Source organism: Haemaphysalis longicornis, unplaced genomic scaffold, assembly GCF_048455015.1.
Source record: "Haemaphysalis longicornis isolate Haplotype H1 unplaced genomic scaffold, Haemaphysalis longicornis Haplotype H1 scaffold_6, whole genome shotgun sequence".
Taxonomy (NCBI): Eukaryota; Metazoa; Arthropoda; class Arachnida; order Ixodida; family Ixodidae; genus Haemaphysalis; species Haemaphysalis longicornis.
The window spans coordinates 25,846,753-25,869,319 of NW_027526407.1; the positions used below are offsets into that span (position 1 = coordinate 25,846,753).

Genomic DNA, 22,567 nt, shown 5'->3' on the forward strand with positions numbered 1-22,567 from the left:
CTATATTTGGAGCTTGCCTCACTCGGGCCTGTATCGTAAAAAGCGTGTTCGCACCAGGCCAAGGGTCTGTTGATTCTGGCCTGTGCCCACTGCCCGCAAGCAGTCGGTGCTTATGGCAACAGCACGCCAACGAGAACTCGCTAGCGCGCCAGTGCCAGCCTGCGCGCGTTCTGTGAACTAGTTCGTGGAGCAATGAACGTTGCGGCCCAAAAAAAATTCCCCCGCATTTCCCCGAGGGGGAGAATGTGAAAGTGCGAATGCACGGTTGTCGGCCCGCTTGCGGCGCTTGCGCTCGGCCCCCGCAGGCCACCGCCTCGCCGCCTTCTCTTCCATCTCTTCCATCGGGTTTGTAGTATCACGTGTACACCACGCAGTTATCAAGTCGCTATAACGCCGCTGAGTCGCCAACGCACGCCGCTGACGACGTAGTTTGAATGCGTTAAAGATATAAGCCGTGTCACTAACACTGATATCAGCGTCGCGTCCGTGGCTTGGTCGGTAGAGCGTCGCGCTGCGGCCGCAAAGTCCTCGGATCGAAACCTGGCGCCGGATGCTGTTTCTTTTTTAAATATAGAGGAGCACTGCGGACGCCGCCGCCGCCGCCGCCGGCGGTGGATGGTTTGGGGTCGCTTATAAAGTGCATTCGCACTTAAAAGGTGAACGCAGTATAGAAAACATCGACGGAAAATGAAGAAGTTAACATAAAAAAAAGCACGTACCCACGGGGAATCGAACTTGTGACTTGCAAAACACTTGCGCTGTCATACCTAGCGCTTCTAAGCACTCGGCCATGGGCTTTTTTTCTTTATTACATGGGCAAATACGCTCAGACGTTGCAGTACGAGGAATACAAGCAAACAAAAGAATACCCTGAAGTTATGAGAAGCAAATATACATCAAAATTCAGGCAAACACACACAAGCGTTCAAAAGAGGGAACCAGTCAGGTGGTTGGTCAAGCGAACTATGCACACTATGTACAAATGCCACAGTTTCTCGGAAATAAGACTTAGTTGATTTTGGTAGCTCAACATGCCTATCACATAAGCGGCATCGCCACAGACTGTACAAACCAATCAACACGAACATGTCATAAGGATGCTCACCAGGATAGTCGAATGGCAAAAATCGGATAGAGAAAGGCGTAATATCCATGTCTTTTTTGAGCGTTCGCTGTAGAATGTCCCAGAAAAAGACACCATCTCTGCAGTCTACAAAGCAGTGATCAATTGTCTCTGGTCGAGTACAGAGCCGACAGTCTGTCGACCAAGCTATAAACAGACCCCGATCTTTCATCCAAGTTTTAACAGGGAGCGTGCCAGTGTGTAATTTAAAGAAAAATGTTTTAACACCTGGCGGAACACACATTTTACACACTCTATTGAGGACATCCTGGTACGGACACTGTAGGTACAGAACACGATATAAAGGTGTGGGGAAAAGCCCAGAAACCAGGGCATCAGAAATAGACTCGCGCGTAGCAGTAAATATGTACTCAAGGCTAAAACGAGCCTGTAAGAAGCGAATTGTGTCAACCACTTCTTTGAGGAAACCTCGCGGGCTTCGGGCTGCGTCCACAGACAGCGAAGACACCACAATATCAGGGAGAAAATGTGCAAGACGTATTTGCAGTACAGCTTTCAAAAAAGGATGTTGAACATCTCGAAAGTAGAATAAACGAGAAAGAAGCTGCCAAAGAAACAGATGAACAAGCCCAAGTCCCCCCTCGCACAACCGGAAGAAAAAGGTTATCTCGACGCATTGGCTCACTACGCGAACACCAAATGAAGGTTGCAAAAATCCGGTGAAACGCCTGTATCCTGAGTCGTGAGCAATGTAACACCTGTAGGACATAAAGAAGTCGGGTCACAAGGAACGTGTTACACGCCCGAGCACGAGAAAAGATGGACAGCTACCGTCCCCGCCAGTCATTCACTTGGCGCTGTAGCTTCACCGCCTGCTCCGACCAATGCGAGTCAGTTTTGCGAACCTGCGAGAGGGGTACTCCTAAATAAGTTAGGTCTCTATTCCAATTGATTCCGGCGAAACAATCGGGTGTGGTTCCCCATTCTCCTAACCAAAATCCGCAGCTTTTCTCGAAATTCAGGGCCGCACTTGAAACCTCGCTAAATTCTTGTGTAATGGCAAGAGCATTCTCCACGCTGGCCTTGTCAGTACAAAATAAAGCGACATCATCGGCATATGCTAAAATTTTCACTTCGAAGGACGATAGCGTGAACCCTCTAACATTAATGTTTTCTATTATGCACATGCATAATGGTTCCAGATATAAGCAAAACAGGAGTGGTGATAATGGGCACCCTTGACGAACCGATGAAAGAAGGTGGATTGGTTGGGTTAGTCGATTGTTGACTATCACTCTTGCCGAGCCATTAGCATAACATATTTGAATACCTTCGGTAAGCCAAGATCCTGCGTTCACATGCTGTACAGCACGAAACAGAAATTGGTGACTGACGCGATCGAATGCCTTTGCCAAATCTAGTTGTACTAAGGCTACCTGGGTTGATGTACCTGAAACACACTCCAATATAGACCTTGCTATGTGTATGTTAGTTTGAATAGATCGCCGAGTGCCTGCTAGTTGGTGACCATCAGGCACTCGGCCATGGGCGAGCGCTGCCGATCTCGGAACTATAAGGTATATAATGTATAACCAGTTCACACTTTTATTTAGTTTAGCATTCTAAGCAGCTTAAGTGACTATTTGTTGTTTTACGCTTGTGCAGTAAGCATCCCCCAAGTTTCCACAATATATCACGTCTAGCAATTGCATTTCTTAGGCGGAAAAGCGTTCGCAGATGCGTAGTCGTGCTGATGGCCGCTGTGCTTGTTCGCCCAGCGCAAAAAAGTGCTTCCCGCACCCCAGTTTTACACTCTACGGTAAAAATATCAGTTGAATTTATTTCCTTAGTACCTATATTGACTTCGCTGACTCTTCTCCCGCCTTCAAGAGGCCTTATATATTCCTACTGGCGTACCAGTCAGCGAAGCGTCGCATGTGCGCTTGTGCAGCGCTTGTGTGAGGCGACCTTGACTTGGAGCTAGATACAGTGTACAAACTAACCAAGTAAAGAAAGGCACATTCTTCCATTCACAAACGTGTCCTGGCTTCGTTTCAACTGAGCGAACGAATTGTGACGACCCGTCCGCGGCCGGCGAAAGAAACGCTGGGCCGACTGACTCTGTCTGAAGGCCGGGGAGCCGTGCAGTAGCGCAGCCAATTGCGAGCTCGGCTCCTCCCGACGTCACACGAAAATGCCACAGAAAATGGGCGAGCGTAAACAGAGGATGAGAGCATTTTCGAATTAATTTTTTTACTAAATAAAATCGCGTAAACACGCCAGAGTGGTCGAAACATGGCCTGGGGACTCCGGACTACAATTTGCCCTAGTAAACCCGCAATATTTACATATCACTTCAGTGTCCCTTTAATGGGTTCTGCATTTTGGATTTTTTGCAGCATGACGACGCAAGTTCTGATACGTGGCGTGGAAGCTATGCGTCGCCTTTTCGATGCAGCCCCCTCGCTAGCTGGTTAGATGGTTGGTTGAAGCCAGGATAACACAGGCGCGTACCATTCTGGGGGATTGGCGAAGTCGTACTTGAATACCATTCTGGAGAGAGGATGATTAAAACTAAGCTAAAATCAGACAGAGACATTGTGGGGAAAGTAATGTTAAAATTTTTGATAAATAGATACTGATGTGACAATAGACAGTTGGTAAACATTGGGATCATGGCACATAGCAAAGTGGGGGATTGGCCGATAAGCTGTGAAATTAGTCTGTTCTGGAGCAGTCTATAGAGTTCCGCGATCGAGCAATCTATAGCGTTGTTCGATGATGGTGTTATAGCGAGGAATTCGACACGTACCCTTGGGGGGGGGGGGGGGGGGGGGGGTTGGCCAAGGTTAAACTTCGATTGCTTTCGCGACCTTTTAGTCTTCTCGGACACGCAACGTGCGTGCATACATGGTCCATAATGTAAAGGGTGTAAGTAGTCGTAATAAAAAAGAAAAAATTCCCGCGCCTTCCCGCGAGGGGAACACGAGTAAATGCACAGAATTGGGGCCTCAGTACTGATTGAAGGCAGTGTTGCTTCCATCGCTTCTTCCGTGATGCTGTAGTAGCAGACACGAGTAAACGTGGGCACGAGCGTCAGCCAAGGAAGGAAGGAGCAACGCAGTGACTGAAACACGAGCGACCGCTAGCCGCTATATTTGCAGCGCGCGCAGTAGAGGGAGAGCAGTACGGGGGGGATAGCGCGCATGCGCAAGCAGCGCGCGCCCTTCCACGCCCCACCACGCTGCTATCACGCACCTGTTACGCCGAGACCGTGACGGAGCGAACGGGCTGACTACGACGCATGCGCGCGCCAGCTGCTGTTGAGAGAGAGGAGGGAAGGAGAGGCACACCTGCTGCGGACGCGGAACTGTTGACACCGTCCGACGGAGGAACAGGCGAGGCAAAGAAATGCTCTGCATTTAAAAGCCTTTAGTTTTGTTGACGTTTCATCTCTGTTTTGATTCTGCTGTTCTGCTTCGGCTACTACCATCGGCTGGCCATTTCCTCATTTTCCCTTCCGCTACCACGGTGGTTTATATGAGCTGCTCTTGGAGAGATACAGAGAGAGAGAGAGAGAGAGAGAAAACTTTTATTGCCGCAAGGGCTAATTCGAGGCAGTGGCGCAAAATACGTATTGACATGGTTTCAATAAGCCGAATTTGTTTAAATAGCTGTTTAATCTATTGGCAAACAATTTTTCGATTATTTTGCTAAGAGAAGAAAGAATAGAAGTCAGCCTATAATTTGCGATAACTTCTTTGTCGCCTTTTTTGATTACGGGGATAATCTTGGATTGCTTCAACTGTTTGGGGAATGACCCAGACGAGAAGATAAGGTAATTTTATTCTAACGTGGTGGCAGAAGTGATGAGGCGTGCCATGGCGGAGGGTGATGATGAATGGTCTATTTACGCACCGTCTATGTACAAGGTGGCCATGGGTGAGACCCAGCCAGGCAACATGCCCCACCCAGCTTCGTCATCGTCGCAGATGCTCGTGCGGGACGCTACACGCCGCTGTCATCTGCCTTGCCTTTGATGGCGTAACATTACCTCCCTCCGCGCCCCCCTCGAAGACAACCGTCCCGGTCGACGCCACGGTAGCATGATGAGTTCGGTGGAGATGAACGATGTGATGAGAATATACAGGGAAAAAAATTATAGCCATTCCACTTCATGAAGAATGATGACCTGCAAAGCTGGACGCAGTCCACGGAGTGCACGAAGCGAAACACGTTTATCGTAATTTGCGATGGAGCATATTTCATAGCGAATTAGGTGAATGAACGTCTGACGGATTCAAGCTTTGTTCTTGCAGATAAACATCGAACTGTCTGTGTCCCTCCCGCGTCGTAAGCATCCTACTGTTTGTGTAAGGCCGGGTTCATACTCTTGCCGCAACTGTCGTAATGACTTTAAAGAGTGAGGGTTCACGTCTCAGCCAACCCAAATGCGCGACATGGCATTTTAAATGCAGAGCATTTCAGTAACTCACGATGTCACCCGCGTTGGCGTCCGTAGTCCGCACCGCACCCCTCCCTACTATATAAAATGAAAATACTATCCGGCGCCCGGTTTCGATCCCTCGACCCTGCGGGCAGAATGCAATGTACTATTATGAGCAATATGAAAGGGAACACAAGAACGCGCGGCAAACAGACTCGGAGCGATACGCGGATGGCGCTGTGAAAATCAAATGGGGAAGGGAGGGCGCTCTTCCACTAACTGTTGGCACTCCCACCGCGCTGGGATTTCTACAAAGCACCAGCTTACGTCATTTCGCGGATAATATGATATCGTCCGACAGCCGATAAGACGCATGGCGGGAATGGGAACAATTGTTAGAACAGCGTCCCCCTTTCCACTTTGTTTTCGACCGCAGCCGCTGCTTATCACGCATAGCTGGGTCTGAGGGTGTTTTCTATGCGTTCCTGTGTTCCCTTTCATATTGCTCATAATAGTACATGGTGCGCTTCCCACTACGCCACAAAGCCGACACCGAATCGGACGCTACCAACGCGCCTTATATCGTTGACTCATTCAAATTACTGCTGACGAGAGCTTTCTCGTCAGCAGTTGCCACAAGTGCAACAACATTAACGTAACGCAAACTACTTAACGTTGTGCGCCCCCTGAAATGCTCTGCACTTGATCGTGCCCCTCGCGAGGGGGATGTTTATACAGGAACTCCTACTTGTAGCGGACTCCTGGCGCCCTCTTTCTGCCATTGTAGAGACTATGAGGCGGTCTTCGAAGGGCGCCAAATTTGAATTCTACCAAATCGATTTCTTCTTGCATGCGGTCGACAAAGCAAAGTTCACGAGTAGCATAAATAAAGAAAAATACGAGGTTTAACGCACCAGGACGGCACCTGCGTCTGTTTTATGAAAACACCCGCCGCGGTGGTTCAGTGGCTTTTTACGTCCATATATCACGACACAGGTTTAACGTCGGCAATCTAAACATTAGCCTCACACACGAACCTAATCTGCTCTACCACTAAGGACTCCGGACAGGTCCCATTGGGACGTATAACGCCCACCTTTAAATCTCGTACCAGCACAACAGACATCCCATCCATCAGTATGGCCTGCGTGTATATATAGCTGCGTGTGCAACTTAAAGCTGCGTGTGCACGCCTACCCACCTCCCTCCCATCATTCTTCACTACAAACCTGCACATGCATAAACCGAAAACAGGTCATGTGCGCGTGCCTAAAAGTGACAGACGCCGCGACGACGGGTTTCGGTCGTTTTAGGGGGCAGCCTTTTGGCAGTCGTTACCTGGACTTCGCAGCAGCGGCATCTATTTATAACCGCGTAACCGAGTGAGCGAATGCAGCACCCACTAAAGAAAGAAAACGGCGAGGAGCGTCTAGCAAAGAGTGAAGTGGAGTACGACACGCGCGGCTACGGCGTCATCTCTCTCAATGCCTTTCCCCCACACGTGTTTCATGTGTCGCCACCAAGGAGCGCCCTCCCCTGACCCTTTCAACAGACGCTGTTTCATTCTCCGCTAATCCAAACAAGGTGACGTTTGCGCGGGTGGTTCAAACACGATATCAACAACATGATCGCTGCTCCCTTGCGCGGGACTAATCCCAACCACGTGACATTTGCGCGGAAGGTTCGAACCCGATTTCCAACATGCTGGCCGACGGCGGCGGCGTGCTGCGAGGTAGCAGCACAGTACCGCACGCCGCCGTACGTTCGCTGATCACGCGCACACTTCCTGAAAAGCAGCAGAAATGCGCCCTGACCGAGAAAACTGCAACTCGCGCTGCACACAAATTGCATATTAGGGAGCGTAGTAATCGTCAGTGCATTTCTGTACGCCCATTCATGTAGTTGTGAAAGAGGTGTCAGTGGTGGTGAGGAGGAGCAGCCGAGCGGCGCCGAGTAAATCGATGCCACCGGAATGAAAGCTGGGGGGGGGGGGGGGGGTTAGACATATACTGCTTTGCAGTAAAAGCTCTTGCCACCACAGCTGTAAATGATGGGTTTGGTGAACTCCGGCCTGCAGCAGTGACGTCCGCAAAGAAATGACGAACCTGTGAGGGCTTGCTACCACGTCGGACCAGAGGGCTGGGGACACGTCGTCGTCGTCGTCGTCGTCGTCGTCTGGTCAAATATCGTCGGGTCTTGGCGGCTCTGGATGGGCTCATCACGGGGTGGGGACACGGGGCGGCGGGGGGCAGGGGGGGGGGGGGGTACGTCATCGAGTTCTTGGTATTTTATATCTGCGAAATTGTCAGATATACCTTTTCAGTGGTGGCAAGAAAAAGATAGAATGATTAGGGGGTGCGGCGCAAATTTTGCTGGATGCCAGTGGCTTGTTTCATGTTGATGTGAGAAGGAAAATGATCACAGAAGGCGTTGGCAATGTCAACGGGCTGGTGCTACACGTTATCATTAAACTTGCTTTTAGATATAGGAGAGTGTTGTTTAGATCTGTTTAAGAAATTGTTGAAAATCTTCCACTGTTTCTGCGAATAATGTTTAGCTTGTAAAAAGGCGTTTTCGTAGAACCGTTCCTTGGCCTGTCTTAATACGGTGTTAAGAACATTACGATAGTTGTTATAGCGCAAGGCAAGGTTGTTGTCAAAAGGTTTACTTTTAGTTTTTTTGTAGAGATTATCTTTTTTGGTTATGCATTTTAATAGGCCCTTAGTCATCCAAGGATTGCACGGAAACTTGTATTTCGTTTTACATCGTGTGGTAGTGGTGGAAATTTTAACAGCGTTCAAGAAAGATGAGCAGAAAGAATTCCGAGCATCGACTGGATCACGCACGTGACAGACTACAGACCAATCAATGCCACTGGTGGTTTTTATAAATTTATCTTCACTGAAAACTGAAGTGTAGTAACATCCCTCGGAAAAAAATTATTGCCTTTCCACTCTGTGAAGAAAGATGACCTGCAAAGCTGGACGCAGTCCACGGCGTGCACGAAACAAAACATGTTTATCGTAATTTGCGATGGAGCATATTTCCAAGCCAATTAGACGAATGAACCCCTTAAGGATCCGAGCATTGTTCTTGCAGATAAACATGGAACTGTCTGTGTCCCTCCCTCGTCGTAAGCAGCTTACTGTTTGTGTAAGGCCGGGTTCATACTGTAGCCGCAACTGTTGTAGTAACGTTCAAGAATTGTGTCATCTCACGTCTCAGCCAACCGAACTGCGTGACATGGCATTTTTTTACATCCATAGGTGGCAAAACGGGTTTTGCGTCGGTAATCTGAACATAGGCTAACACACAAACCCAATCCGCTCTACCGCTAAGGACTCCGGACAGGTACCATTTGGCCGTTTAACGTCCGCGTTTAAATCTCGCACCACCACAAGGGACATGCCATCCCACAAAAGGGGCATTAAACCTATAGCTGCGCGTGCACGCCTCCCCTCCTCCCTCCCACTATTCTCCACCTCAAACCAGCGCATGCATAAACCGGCCACAGGTCACGTGCGCGTGCTTAGAAGTTACAGATGCAGTCGAAAATATCCCCTGAAACCCATGTGAAGAAGAAATATTTGTTCACGCCAGTGTTCCAAGCGGCCAATTTATTGTTCATACGTAAGGGACTCGCCACTACTCGACGAGTTGAACTTGAGGCGGTAAAGGCGGTGCCAGCAGCTTTGCGTTACTTTTGCAGCAATTCGCCATTGTGTTCGGGGCAACGTTTCGATTCTTGGTCTTCTTCCTCCAAACGAACGGCATGCATCCGTCCCATAACGATTTATAACCTGAAAGCCTTTAAGCTCTATTCTCGTGTACAAACATGTGGCTGTCCGTTTTCTTTGCCCTTGTATGCATATGACTGTTTTTGTAAGATGTCGGTGTAACACATCAACCCACACCCGAACCGCTCAATGGAGTACGACAGGCGACTAATCGCCTACACCCATGTAATTTCGATATCTTAATGCCAGAACAACCGGAATTCCATCGGTAGCAGCATGACACCTAGCTGTGCGTGCACGCCCTTCTTTTTGTACTCGCAAAGCGTGCACCCATAAACCGTTAAACAAATCTGTTGGGCAAGTTGGTGCATTATGCTTGAAAAGGTAAAAAGCGCGACTTGGACAACGACAGTAGAGAAGGACGACGGGACAAGCGCTCACTTTCAACTAACATTTATTGAGGCATCGTCTCATATTTATACATGTACCAGGAGCATGCGCACTTTGGAACACTACGTAGAACGAATCAACCAGAGAACATAATCACAGTGACATTTTCAAAAATTCACACTCACTGGCACGCAAAAGAACCGAAGTATCACTGACGCATTTATCACCTTTCTGCTTAATATGGAACGCTTCTAACAGCTCTCTCGCCACGGAATTTTTACTCCTACCGAGAATCCTAATCTGGTCAAACAGAGGTCTGCACTCTTTCAAGGGACTGACAGGCCTACAGTCTTTGCAGTGTGCGGGTAAATGCGCACGCGTATCATTGTTAAGAGAAGAACTATGCTCGCGTGCCCGGTCATTCACACACCTGCCCGTCTGGCCGATGTAGGCCTCCCCGCATAAAAGCGGTATCTCGTAGACTACACCGACGTCACACGCCACAAAGCGCTTGGCATGCTTCTTTTCGCACTTTTTCGGTTTTGGCTTGCCGGAAATTTGCGCACACAGGCGGCCAAGTTTCTGTGGAGCAGAAAACACCACCGGCACTTGGTACCGTTCTGCCACTTTTTTCAGGTTGTGCGTAACCTTATGTATATAGGGCAGAACAACAGGCTTCACCTTAGGTTGTTCTGGCCGCCTCGCACCTACTTGGCCTTTGGCTTTCCGCAGCAAGGCTTCGGCAACACCCACCAAGACATAGCTTGGGTAGCCGACCGACAGAAGTCTCTTCAATTGAGAGTCAAAGCTCTCTTGAACAGCATGTGCACACGACTTCTTCAGTGCAGATTCTAAAACCAGAGACGCTATGGCCCTTTTGACAGTCTTTGAATGAGATGATGAAAAAGGCAGGAGCTGTTTACGGGCACGCGGGCGATAGACCCAACAAACATGGTCGGAAGAAAATTTAAAATTGATATCCAAAAACTGCAGGGTGTCATCACTTGGAATCTCGTGTGTAAATGCAAGACCTTTCCCATGGCGACTAAAGTTCTCTAAAATCCCTTCTGCGGCTGCAATGTAGTTAAAAGAACACTGTTTTTTTAAAACCACTAAAAAATCGTCGACATATCTAAAAACACGCAGAACAACATCCTTGTCAAAACTTAAAAGCACTTGACCGGGACTTGCTTTTAAGTTTTGACAAGGATGTTGTTCTGCGTGTTTTTAGATATGTCGACGATTTTTTAGTGGTTTTAAAAAAACAGTGTTCTTTTAACTACATTGCAGCCGCAGAAGGGATTTTAGAGAACTTTAGTCGCCATGGGAAAGGTCTTGCATTTACACACGAGATTCCAAGTGATGACACCCTGCAGTTTTTGGATATCAATTTTAAATTTTCTTCCGACCATGTTTGTTGGGTCTATCGCCCGCGTGCCCGTAAACAGCTCCTGCCTTTTTCATCATCTCATTCAAAGACTGTCAAAAGGGCCATAGCGTCTCTGGTTTTAGAATCTGCACTGAAGAAGTCGTGTGCACATGCTGTTCAAGAGAGCTTTGACTCTCAATTGAAGAGACTTCTGTCGGTCGGCTACCCAAGCTATGTCTTGGTGGGTGTTGCCGAAGCCTTGCTGCGGAAAGCCAAAGGCCAAGTAGGTGCGAGGCGGCCAGAACAACCTAAGGTGAAGCCTGTTGTTCTGCCCTATATACATAAGGTTACGCACAACCTGAAAAAAGTGGCAGAACGGTACCAAGTGCCGGTGGTGTTTTCTGCTCCACAGAAACTTGGCCGCCTGTGTGCGCAAATTTCCGGCAAGCCAAAACCGAAAAAGTGCGAAAAGAAGCATGCCAAGCGCTTTGTGGCGTGTGACGTCGGTGTAGTCTACGAGATACCGCTTTTATGCGGGGAGGCCTACATCGGCCAGACGGGCAGGTGTGTGAATGACCGGGCACGCGAGCATAGTTCTTCTCTTAACAATGATACGCGTGCGCATTTACCCGCACACTGCAAAGACTGTAGGCCTGTCAGTCCCTTGAAAGAGTGCAGACCTCTGTTTGACCAGATTAGGATTCTCGGTAGGAGTAAAAATTCCGTGGCGAGAGAGCTGTTAGAAGCGTTCCATATTAAGCAGAAAGGTGATAAATGCGTCAGTGATACTTCGGTTCTTTTGCGTGCCAGTGAGTGTGAATTTTTGAAAATGTCACTGTGATTATGTTCTCTGGTTGATTCGTTCTACGTAGTGTTCCAAAGTGCGCATGCTCCTGGTACATGTATAAATATGAGACGATGCCTCAATAAATGTTAGTTGAAAGTGAGCGCTTGTCCCGTCGTCCTTCTCTACTGTCGTTGTCCAAGTCGCGCTTTTTACATTTTCAAACCCATAAACCGGTAACCGGTGATGGCGCATACACGGGCGTGAAAGGCACCGACGAAAATGTCGATCGGAACGCTTTCCAAGCTGAAAAAAGAAATATGTGCTCAAGCCGGCTTTCCAACTGGGGAAGTTTCTCTTCTACCGAGATGAATTTGCAGCTACTTGTCTAAGCGAATTTGAGTGGAAACGGCGACGGCGGATATCTGTCGTTTTAGGAGGCAGCCTTTGGCAGCCGTTACCAGGGCTTCGTGGGAGCGGCGTCTGTTTAAAGGGACACTGAAGTGATATGTAAACATTGCGGAATTACTTGCGCAAATTGTAGTCCGGAGATCCCAGGCCATGTTACGACCACTCTAGGCGCGTTTACGCGATTTTATTTAGTAGAAAGATTAATTCGAAAATGCTGTCCTCCTCCCTTTACGCTCGCCCATTTTCTGCGGCGTTTTCGTGTGACGTCGCGAGGAGCCGAGCTCGCAATTGGCTGCGCTACTGCACGGCTTCCCGGCCTTCAGACAGAGTCAGTCGGCCCAGCGTTTCGTGCGCCGGTCGCCGACGGGTCGTCGCAAATCGTTCGCTCAGTTGAAACAAAGCCAGGACACGTTTGTGAATGGAAGAATGGGCCTTTCTTTACTTGGTTAGTTTGTACACTGTATCTAGCTCCAAGTCAAGGTCGCTTCACACAAGCGCCGCACAAGCGCACATGCGACGCTTCGCTGACTGGTACGCCAGTATGAAAATATAAGGCCTCTTGAAGGCGGGAGAAGAGTCACCGAAGTCAATATAGGTACTAAGGAAATAAAATCAACTGATTATTTTTACGCTGTACGGTAAAAATAGGGTGCGGGAAGCACTTTTTTGCGCTGGGCGAACAAGCACAGCGGTCAGCAGCACGACTACGCATCTGCGAACGCTTTTCCGTGTACGAAATGCAATTGCTAGACGTAAGCTATTGTGGAAACTCGGGGGACGCTTACTGCACGAGCGCAATACAACAAATAGTCACCTAAGCTGCTTGAAATGCCAAAACTAAATAAAAGTGTAAACTTGTTGACAATATATACCTTATATTACCAAGCTCCGCTGAGCCCGTCCCGTGGCCGAGTGGTCTGGGGCGCTAGGTGTGTCGCCGGAAGTGTTTTGCAAGTCACGAGTTCGAGTCCCCGCGGGTACGCGCTCTCTTTTTTTTTGTAAGTTAACTTTTTCGTTTTCTGCCGATGTTTTCTACATTGAGTTCACCTTTTTTGAGCCGCAACCTTCATGGCTCCACGAACTAGTTCACAGAACGCGCGCAGGCTGGCACTGGGGCGCTAGCGAGTTCTCGTTGGCGTGCTGTTGCCATAAGCACCGACTGCTTGCGGGCAGTGGGCACAGGCCAGAATGAACAGACCCTTGGCCTGGTGCGAACACACTTTTTACGGTACAGGCATGAGTGAGGCAAGCTCCAAATATGGGGGAAAAGCGCATGACATTTGGGCATCTGGGGGTCCGCGAAGGGCGTCCATGCACTGCGTAGGCCTCAGCTAGTGAATGCTACGATTCCAAGCCGTCCTGGGAGGCTTATCTTTATGCATTTTTACAGCTGACAACATGGCAGAAGCGCGGTACCATGATTTCTGAGTTATTGAGAATGCCCATCCAACAACGCCACCGGTTGTGTTTTACAGAACCGAAACCGAAACCGAAACTGGTTTGGTTGCTCACCTTGGGCATCGTCCAATCACGGTGCCCGCTCCTCCCAACATCACAGCTTTAGTTGGTGCGGCCGCCGCAAACCGCGCATGGTAGTTTTAAGTGCGATGCACTTTATAAGCGACCCCGAACCTTCCGCCGTCCGCATTGCTCTTCCTCTCCCCTAGCAACGGCGCGAGGAGCGGAGAGGAATGTCTGTAGCAACGGCGCAGCGACGTCACACCCCACGTGACCGCGCGCTGGCGCCTTTGCGTCTGCTCCCCCTCTCCTCGCGCCGTGACGTCACATGCTCTGCAGCTGGCGCGCCTCTCCCCCCGTTAGGTTTGCACTCACACTCGGCGCGCGCCTCTCCCCTCGCCTGACAGCTCCCCCTCGCCGGTACTGCGCCTCTCAAGGCGATGGCAGAATTACTACGCCGTGTACTCTCGGCGCAAGAAATGCATTCGCACTTCCTCACGATTCCCTTCGGGGAGGTGGGGCAATTTTTTTCTTCTTTCGCGCTTTGTAAAATAATTACCGATTTGTCAACCGAATAAACGATGAAAAGTGTGCTAATTTGAGCCAGTCTACGCAGTGCAAGCAAAAACGGGACCTTGAGAAATTAACTTCAGTGTCCCTTTAAGACCGCATAACCGAGTAAGCGAACGCAGCAGCGACGAATGAAAAAAAAACTGAGAGGAGCGTCTAGCGAAGGGTGAAGTGGAGTACGACACTTGCGGCTACGGCGTCATCTCTCTCACTGCCTTTCCCCCACACGTGTTTCATGTGTCGCCACCAAGCAGCGCCCTCCCCTGACCCTTTCAAGAGACGCTGTTTCATTCTCCGCTAATCCAAACCACGTGACGTTTGCGCGGGTGGTTCAAACACGATATGCAACAACATGCTCGCTGCTCCCTTGTGCGGGACTAATCCCAACCACGTGACATTTGCGCGGGAGGTTCGCACCCGATTTCCAACATGCTGGCCGGCGGCGGCGGCACACTGTGAAGTAGCATCAGAGTAACGCACGGCGCCCTACGTTCGCTGATCACGCGAACACTTGCTGAGACGCAGCAGAAATGCGCCGTGACCCAGAAGACTGTAGCTCGCGCGGCGCACAAATTTCATATCAGGGAGTGTAGTATTCGTCAGTGCATTTTTACACCCATCCGTGCTTCTGTTTATTTTTCGCAATCATCTGATAACCGCATACCGCTGTTAGCTGCCGACTGGGCAACTTGCCAAAGGGTCATCGGTGAAGGCGAGGGGGAAAACAGCTGTGAAAGAGGTGACAGCGGTGGTGAGGAGGAGCCCTGGAATTGCACCGAGGAAATCGTTGACACCGGAATGAAAACTGGGGGGGGGGTTAGACATATACTGCTTTGCAGTAAAAGTGGTTGAGTGTCAAAAGTAACAAAGATTGGAAAGTGGTCGGTAATATCAGTTTGCACCAGGGTGTCGAACCGAAATTTTTTCGGGTTCGGTTCGGGTTCGGGTTCAAGGCTTTCGGGTTCGGTTCGGGTTCAGTTCCGGCGCACCATTACGTTCCGGTTCGAACCGGTTCGAACCGGTTCAAACGGGTTCGAACGGGTTCGGAGAAAAAAAAGCAGGCGTGTTTTTTTCTGTTAATTTTTTTGTGTTTGGTTTTTCGTTTCCTTGTCAGGTTTCTTTGTCAAAAACGAAGCCATAATGTAGGTTTTTTTGTGCAAATGTTTTGTTTTGGCAAAAAATAAGCAACCCTGCAACGCTTAAATTTTTTCAACTTTGTTCGAAATCTTGAATGCTTGCAGAAAGTAGTCAACCAACACATCCAGTACTTAGATCAGGGAGTCGGAAAGTCCCTCAGACAAAAAGTACTGCTCTATCCCTATCAGATAACTTACAAACTTGCTTGAAATATTTTTTTCTCTTCCCAGTCTTGGCGTTCTTCTACCGCTGGAATGACGTCATTGTAGCGATGTAGCGGCTATTTGTCGGCTTTCCTTAAGTTGCGACATTAAAATTAAACCACAAAAGCGAAGCAGAAACGGAAGGCGTATCCGCTGGGACGAGCGAATCCCGCACTGCTCCTCTGTGCTGGGAATAGCTATAATTTTTGAAATGCTTCCAGATGCGAAGATAAGAGTGAGAGCGTTGATCTAAAGTGTTGAAGAGTTCCTTTAACTGTAAAATGTACTGCAAAATGTGTTCTATAGTAGGTCCACGATTACAACATTAACTGAAGCGAAATGAAAAATTTGCTCGGACACATAAGACTCCGTATTTGTATGAATTTGAAAGCCCTGCTTTTTATGGCCGCAAGTTTATTTTTATTGATTTAGTTTCTTTCATTTTTATAATTTAATTTAATTTATTCTTGAATCATAACACTGCAGTTTTATACCCCGCAGTTGTTTTCTTCAGGAAGAAAATTACGGACGATTCCGGCACTCGCTAATGCGAAATTTGAGTGCAGGGCGAACTGTAGTCTTCTCGGTGACGGCGCATAGATGCTGTGCCTCAGGAAGTGATCGCGTCATCAGTTAATGCACGACGGCGCGCGGCATACTCTGTCGTTATCTCGTAAGGGGTCGCCAATGTGAAGCACGTTTCGCACGGTCACGGAATTACGCCCTACCCCTTACACTTTCGTCATACTTACAACCTCCGTTTTCCTGCTAGCTCTATCTTCGGTGGCGTCTTCGTTCTCTCGGTTACAACGAGTCCAACGCTGAGAGACTACGCGAAACCACAGGAGCGGGTGCTTAAGGGCTGCGTTCTAACGCATGGCTCTACGTAGCCGCTGTGCAGCCATGTGATCCACTCCCTTCGCCGACAAGTGACAAGCCGCACATCGTCACCAAATAATGCATTCTCGCCAGTCTTCTCGAAGGCAAACATGTAGCCTCCTGACCAGTGGGCAGCACACGGGTGCCTCCGACGCCTCCCCCCCGGTGCATCTTCGCCAGAATCTTCTGGTAATGGGCAGCCTCCCTGCAGACTGCCTATTGCCCCGTCCTACTATAAGCAGACGACCCGTCCGTCCACAATCGTTTTAATGCGTACCATTCTTTGCCCACAGCAAGGACCGTGCAACCCCCTTCATTTCCACAAAAATACCGATCTCGCGGGAGTTCCACCTGCAATCGCTATAATAGCGTAAATGGAGATAACCGGTCGCACAAAATTTCTGAAAAACTAAAAAAATAAAAAAAGTAATCACCGAAACTGGCAAACCGTGTGACACCCTGCATTTCCATAATAATGAGGATTTAGGGAAATTTCCACCTGTAATCGTTATGTAGGGTAAATGGACATCATTAGTCGAACAAAATTTATAAATGCAAAAAATGAAAAAATGTAAAATAATTGCGGAAACTGGCGAACCGTGTAACACCCTGCATTCCAGAATAAGGCAGATTTCGCGAGTTACAAATGTAATCGTTATAATAGCGGAAATGAAAATAATTGGTCGAACGAAATTTTGAAAAACTATAAAATAAGAGAAATTTTAAGCAATTAAGGAAAATGGGAAACCGTATAACTGCCTGCATTTCCACTATAATGGAGATTTCGCGAATATTCAATTTGTAATTATAGCAGCGTCAATTGAGATAATTGGTCAAACAGGATTTATAAAAACCAAAAAAAATGGCTGTAGAAACTCACACTGAGGACAAGCGGCATAGGAATGCTACGCATTAGTAGATAATTGTTTGAATTTCTGCAGAAATTTTTTAGTACCCTGGAGTGTCGTCATGGACAGTATTTTGCGTCTCCGCCGCCTCCCCCCTCCGCCCTGGCGTCTCGTGGCGGGCCGACCGTCGTCCCGAAATCACGCATCCTCGCAGGAATAGCCTGCCTGGCAGCAGCCAGGCAGGCAGGTAGTTTACTGGCGAGCGGGCAGTCTTTTTGGCGGGCAGGAGCGCCTGAGCGCCCAACATCTTTTTTGGTTCCACCAAATGACTAGGCACGCACGCGCGCATACACCCCTGTTTTCGCACAATGAGGCAAATAATTTTGCATTTAAATAAATTGATTGGTCTGCTACGCTTTTCATGTACCCTTGTTTCAACGGCGCTTTAGCTTTCACACGAAATAATTAGCACTGCCACTGCTAGAAGTCGAAAACAGTCCCGCGTCGGCGTCAACCTCCGACTGTCAAGCGTGGCTGGTGGCGTTTAAAGCGATTTCCTTCTGCTCATCTTTCATATGCTAACATACCAGTTAGAAAGAAAGAACGGCTTTAATGACTCATTGGACGCCGTGTACAGGACGGCATTGGATAGGGAACCACCGGAGATAGGAACTTGCTAAATGGCACTTCAGCGACAGGTGAGAGCGGTTGGGCTCTACGAAAGATAATAGCTGAGTGAAGTCACAAGCAGCAGTAATTATCCCTCGTAGAGAGAGGGAAAATGAACTTTAAATAAATCAAGGAAAAGTTTCAGAGAGGCGTCCTCATTCAAGGGGTAGAGTCGACAGTCGTTTCCATCAAGAGAAACGGATCTTCCAGGCCGGAGCTGGCCAAGGCTTTCTCCCAAATCTCTATGGAAACGTGTAGGTTGGGTGGATATAGGGTGGACTTGTCGCAGCCGCCTACTGTGTGTATGAGGTTCCCAGGCTCCCTACAGAAGCGACGAAATGGAGAGAATTGTGTCCCGTCTAAGAGGTGAAGACTGGTGATCTGTGGGAACGTGTTAATCCGCAGTACACGGAATAATCTTTCCTGGTTATTCGCTAGTGATTTGTGCGGGAAGGAATACGTTCTACGGGAGAGCCTATAGTGCTAATTAATTTCCTGGTATGTATACAGGATGCACGCGCTCGGGCTCGGCTTCATCAGCGCTGGCTAAGCGGGTCAAATGTCCAGCCATAAGGTTGGTGATCTTGTCTGCCGGCGATGCCAGTATGAGTGGGGCCCATACAATCCTGGCTGGTCTCATGGGTGGTGTCTGCTTGTTCATTCGAAGTGTTGTAACATGCAATATCATCATCATCATCATCACCAGCCTATCTACGCCCACTGCAGGGCAAAGGCCTCTCCCATTATTCTCCAATTACCTCGGTCCGGTGCCAACTGTGACCAATTTATCCCCGCAAACTTCTTGATCTCATCTGCCCATCTAACTTTCTGCCGCCCCCTGCAACGCTTGCCTTCTCTAGGGATCCACTCTGTTCCCCTAATGACCAGCGGTTATCTTGCCTTCGCATTACATGCCCTGCCCACGTCCATTTCTTCTTCGTAATTCCTACTAATATGTCTTTAACACCAGTTTGCTCTCTGACCCACTCCGCTCTCTTCTTGTCCCTTAATGTTACACCTATCATTTTCCGCTCCATTGCCCGCTGAGTCGTTCTCAATTTAAGTTGAACCCTCTTAGTGAGCCTCCAAGTTTCTGCCCCGTAGGTGAGTACCGGTAAGATGCAGCTGTCATACACTTTCTTCTTCAGCGACACTGGTAGGCTGCCATTCATTATCTGAGAATGTCTGCCATATGCACCCCACCTCATTCTGATCCTTCGAATTATCTCTGCCTCATGGTTGGGATCTGGGGTCGCAACTTGGCCTAAGTAGATATATTCGCTTACCACTTCCACTGACTCGCCCCCTATCTCAAACTGCTGTGCTGTCCCGAGGTTATTGATCATTACTTTAGTTTTCTGCATATTAATTTTCAGGCCCACGGTTCTACTCTGTTCGCCCAGTGCGGAAAGCATGCTTTGCAATTCGTCCCCCCAAGTTACTTCCCTAGCAAAAATTACCAATAGACAAAACCAATAGCCTATTGGGTTATTGACACCAATAGCTATTGGTGTATCAGTCTATAGGTGTATTGGTACCTTGTTGGTACAAAACCTACACTCGCCAAAGTGCTAAAAACAATAGGTAAAACAAATGTGCCCACGTGCCCACAAGTAAGCTCCGACAGCAACTCGTAAATGCCAAAGATGCGCTAGAACGCGAAAGGTACCCCGGGGTGATCTATAAGATTCCCTGCCAGACTTGCGACGCAGCCTACATTGGTGAAACTGGGAATTTCAAGAGGCGACTAAAGGAGCACAAAAACGACGTTGCTAACGGCCGCACCCAGCTAAACGCCTTGGCAGAACACCAAAACGTAACCGACCATGTCATCGCTTGGGATTCGGCCAGCATCATTGCCACCGAGAAAATACTATCAACCCGCCTTCTCCGAGAATCATTCCACATCCAATCAACCCCGCACGCTCTTAATCGGACACGTGGGCCTATGCCTACAACATACGCATGCGCTTTGCACCGTTCTAAGCATGTATAATTACGGCCGAGCCATTTTTCGCTTCATATGTGAACAAGGGACCCGTACGGGCCCCGAAACGTCATTTGTTTTACCTATTGTTTTTAGCACTTTGGCGAGTGTAGGTTTTGTACCAACAATGTTATTTCCTCGCCAGACGAGTTTTCGTCGAACCTTGGACTATGTATTGGTACCTATTGGTGTATTGGTACCTATTGGTGTATTGGTCTAGTCCTACAGGTCTATTGGTACCTATAGGTGTATTGGTATCATGGGCCCACTGGAGCACCAATTGAAATATGGCCAAATGCATGCCAAGGCCTTTAGTTCACTGCATTCATTTGGCCATGCTACACTTGCTTCAGCAAGTTTCTAAACACAACGTGGTCCCACTACCCTTCAAATACCACAAAGCCGTAAGTGCTGGTTGACTGCAGTTTTATTGCACAACAGGCTGTCGAATTTCCGCTGCATATATTCCTCGAGTCAGAGCTGCAAGACCTGCAAAAACAGTATGGAAATAATTAGGAACTTCTGCAATAACTGCACATTTTTATAAGTGAGTCTAGCATTTCGTCCAGGCGAAACATATCGCTACGGCAGAACGCCGCTCAACCCCAACGAACTACGGTGCGTGAATACGCCAATGTGGTCGCAACGCTTCTAAAGTTAGACATTCTGTTTCGATTCCATCTGGATGAAACATTACCCGCGGCACTTCATTTGGTTAATCGGAACACAAAGTCTTACATGCATTTGTACTCAGTTCACACGTGGTTGCATCGATAGTGGCTTTTCCAAAAATGAAAGCGCCGCTTGTCGACCTGCTCTGCTATTTTTAATAAAAATTTTATCAGGAAATAAGAAGCTTCTACAGCTTCGCGGTGAAAAGGAATGTGTACATACCTTCAAATGCAAAAATCCGAGCTGCGTAATGCGTGCACGTTCGTCACCTCGCCGTGCGTGAAGACAATAATCCTTGAATACGAGCGACGTCGAAGGTGTCTTTACATTCTAGTGCTCCACAGATGATGTCCTCGTAACATTAAAACTATCAAATAAAATGTGAGGCACTAAAATTCACAAGCACGGTGGCTGGCCGCTGGAATGAATGCCCACGCCGGGGATCGTGCCGAAGCGCTGGACATAGAAGAAGCCATTTTGCTTTTTCTTGCATACGAAACCTCCGCCAGGTTCATACTTTCAGAGAAGCATTATCGAGCAGTTTTAATTAATGTAGTTCACCTTAAAATTATGAAGCAATTTTAAAATGTGGGGTTAATTATTTTGGTGTTAATTTTGATTTTGTAGGCTTTACTTTCTGCAAACATAATGAAGTACGACACCTATCCTAAGAACCGGCCGTTGAATCGGCACCCAAAACAAATATGGCCGCTCCGCGGCTCAGCGAGTTTAGAAAAATTAGAGGCGATGATTATGAAGGCGAGCGCTGACGCTCGCCAAAAAATTTATAACTACTGTAGGCACAGAATCACACGCGCGGTGTTTTTTGCTTGTCGCAAGCATTGCGGGCAACCACCATGAGCCGGCGGCTGCAACTCGTTGCTGCCAGGAAATTTTTGAGCGCTACAGGGACGTTATTTTTGAGGCGTGCTAAATGCAAAATGCTTGCAGCTAACGTGAATCGAATGTCTTCGGGCAGAAACATTGCTTGCAGGGCTGCAGATTAATTTTGACCACCGGCGGTGTGTACCGATCGAGCACCGCAGCGCGAGATCGACACACGGGCAGTTTTACCTTTCTCCTCGATCTGAAAAACAACCGCTGCGGCCGGGATCGCACCCCCGTCCTTGTGCTTAGCAGCACACCGCCTAAAAAAAAGCTAACAGCTCTACTTTTTATTAGTGCCTGTAAATCAATAGCCCCGAACAATGTATTTGACCAATAGATATCCCCTATTGGTCTATTAGGCTGATACAACCAATAGCTATTGGTCCCACTATCCCAATAGCTTTAGATCCCAATAGCTATTGGTCCCATTGGGACCAATAGAACCAATACGAATTGGTCTATTGGACCAATACATGTCACTCTATCGGACCAATAGATTTTGTATTGGTCCTATAGATACTCAAATAGAACCAATAGCCTGACCTATAGGACCAATACATTATTTCTATTGGACCAATACAAATTTCTATTGGAATTTTTGCTAGGGTTAGCAAGGCAACGTCATCAGCAAATCTGAAGTTACTGAGGTATTCTCCATTAACCCTTACTCCCACCTGTTCCCAATCCAACGTTCTGAATACTTCTTGTATGCATGATGTGAATAACATTGTAGAGATTGTGTCTCCTTGTCTGACACCCTTCCTTATAGGTATTTTACTGCTCTCCCTATGGAGGATGATGGTAGCTGTAGACCCATTGTAGATATCCTCTAGTATTCTTACATACTGGTCATCTATCCCCTGGTTCCGTAATGCCTGTATGACTGCTAGGGTTTCGACCGAGTCAAATGCTTTCTCATAATCTATGAAGGCTATATATAGGGGTTCAGTATACTCAGCGCACTTCTCTATCACCTGATTGATCGTGTGAATATGGTCCATTGTTGAATAACCTTTACGGAACCCTGCTTGTTC

At 48.1% G+C, this 22,567-nt stretch overlaps 1 long non-coding RNA gene across 1 annotated transcript; it reads right to left on the reverse strand.

The window, feature by feature from the left end:
• Window positions 1–19,429: 19,429 nt before the first annotated feature.
• Window positions 19,430–21,113, reverse strand: LOC144141440 (uncharacterized). The gene is made up of 3 exons (XR_013316601.1): window positions 20,868–21,113; window positions 20,174–20,462; window positions 19,430–19,524 (listed from the first exon to the last, which is right to left on the reverse strand). It is a non-coding gene; the product is annotated as an uncharacterized LOC144141440 (long non-coding RNA).
• Window positions 21,114–22,567: the final 1,454 nt, after the last annotated feature.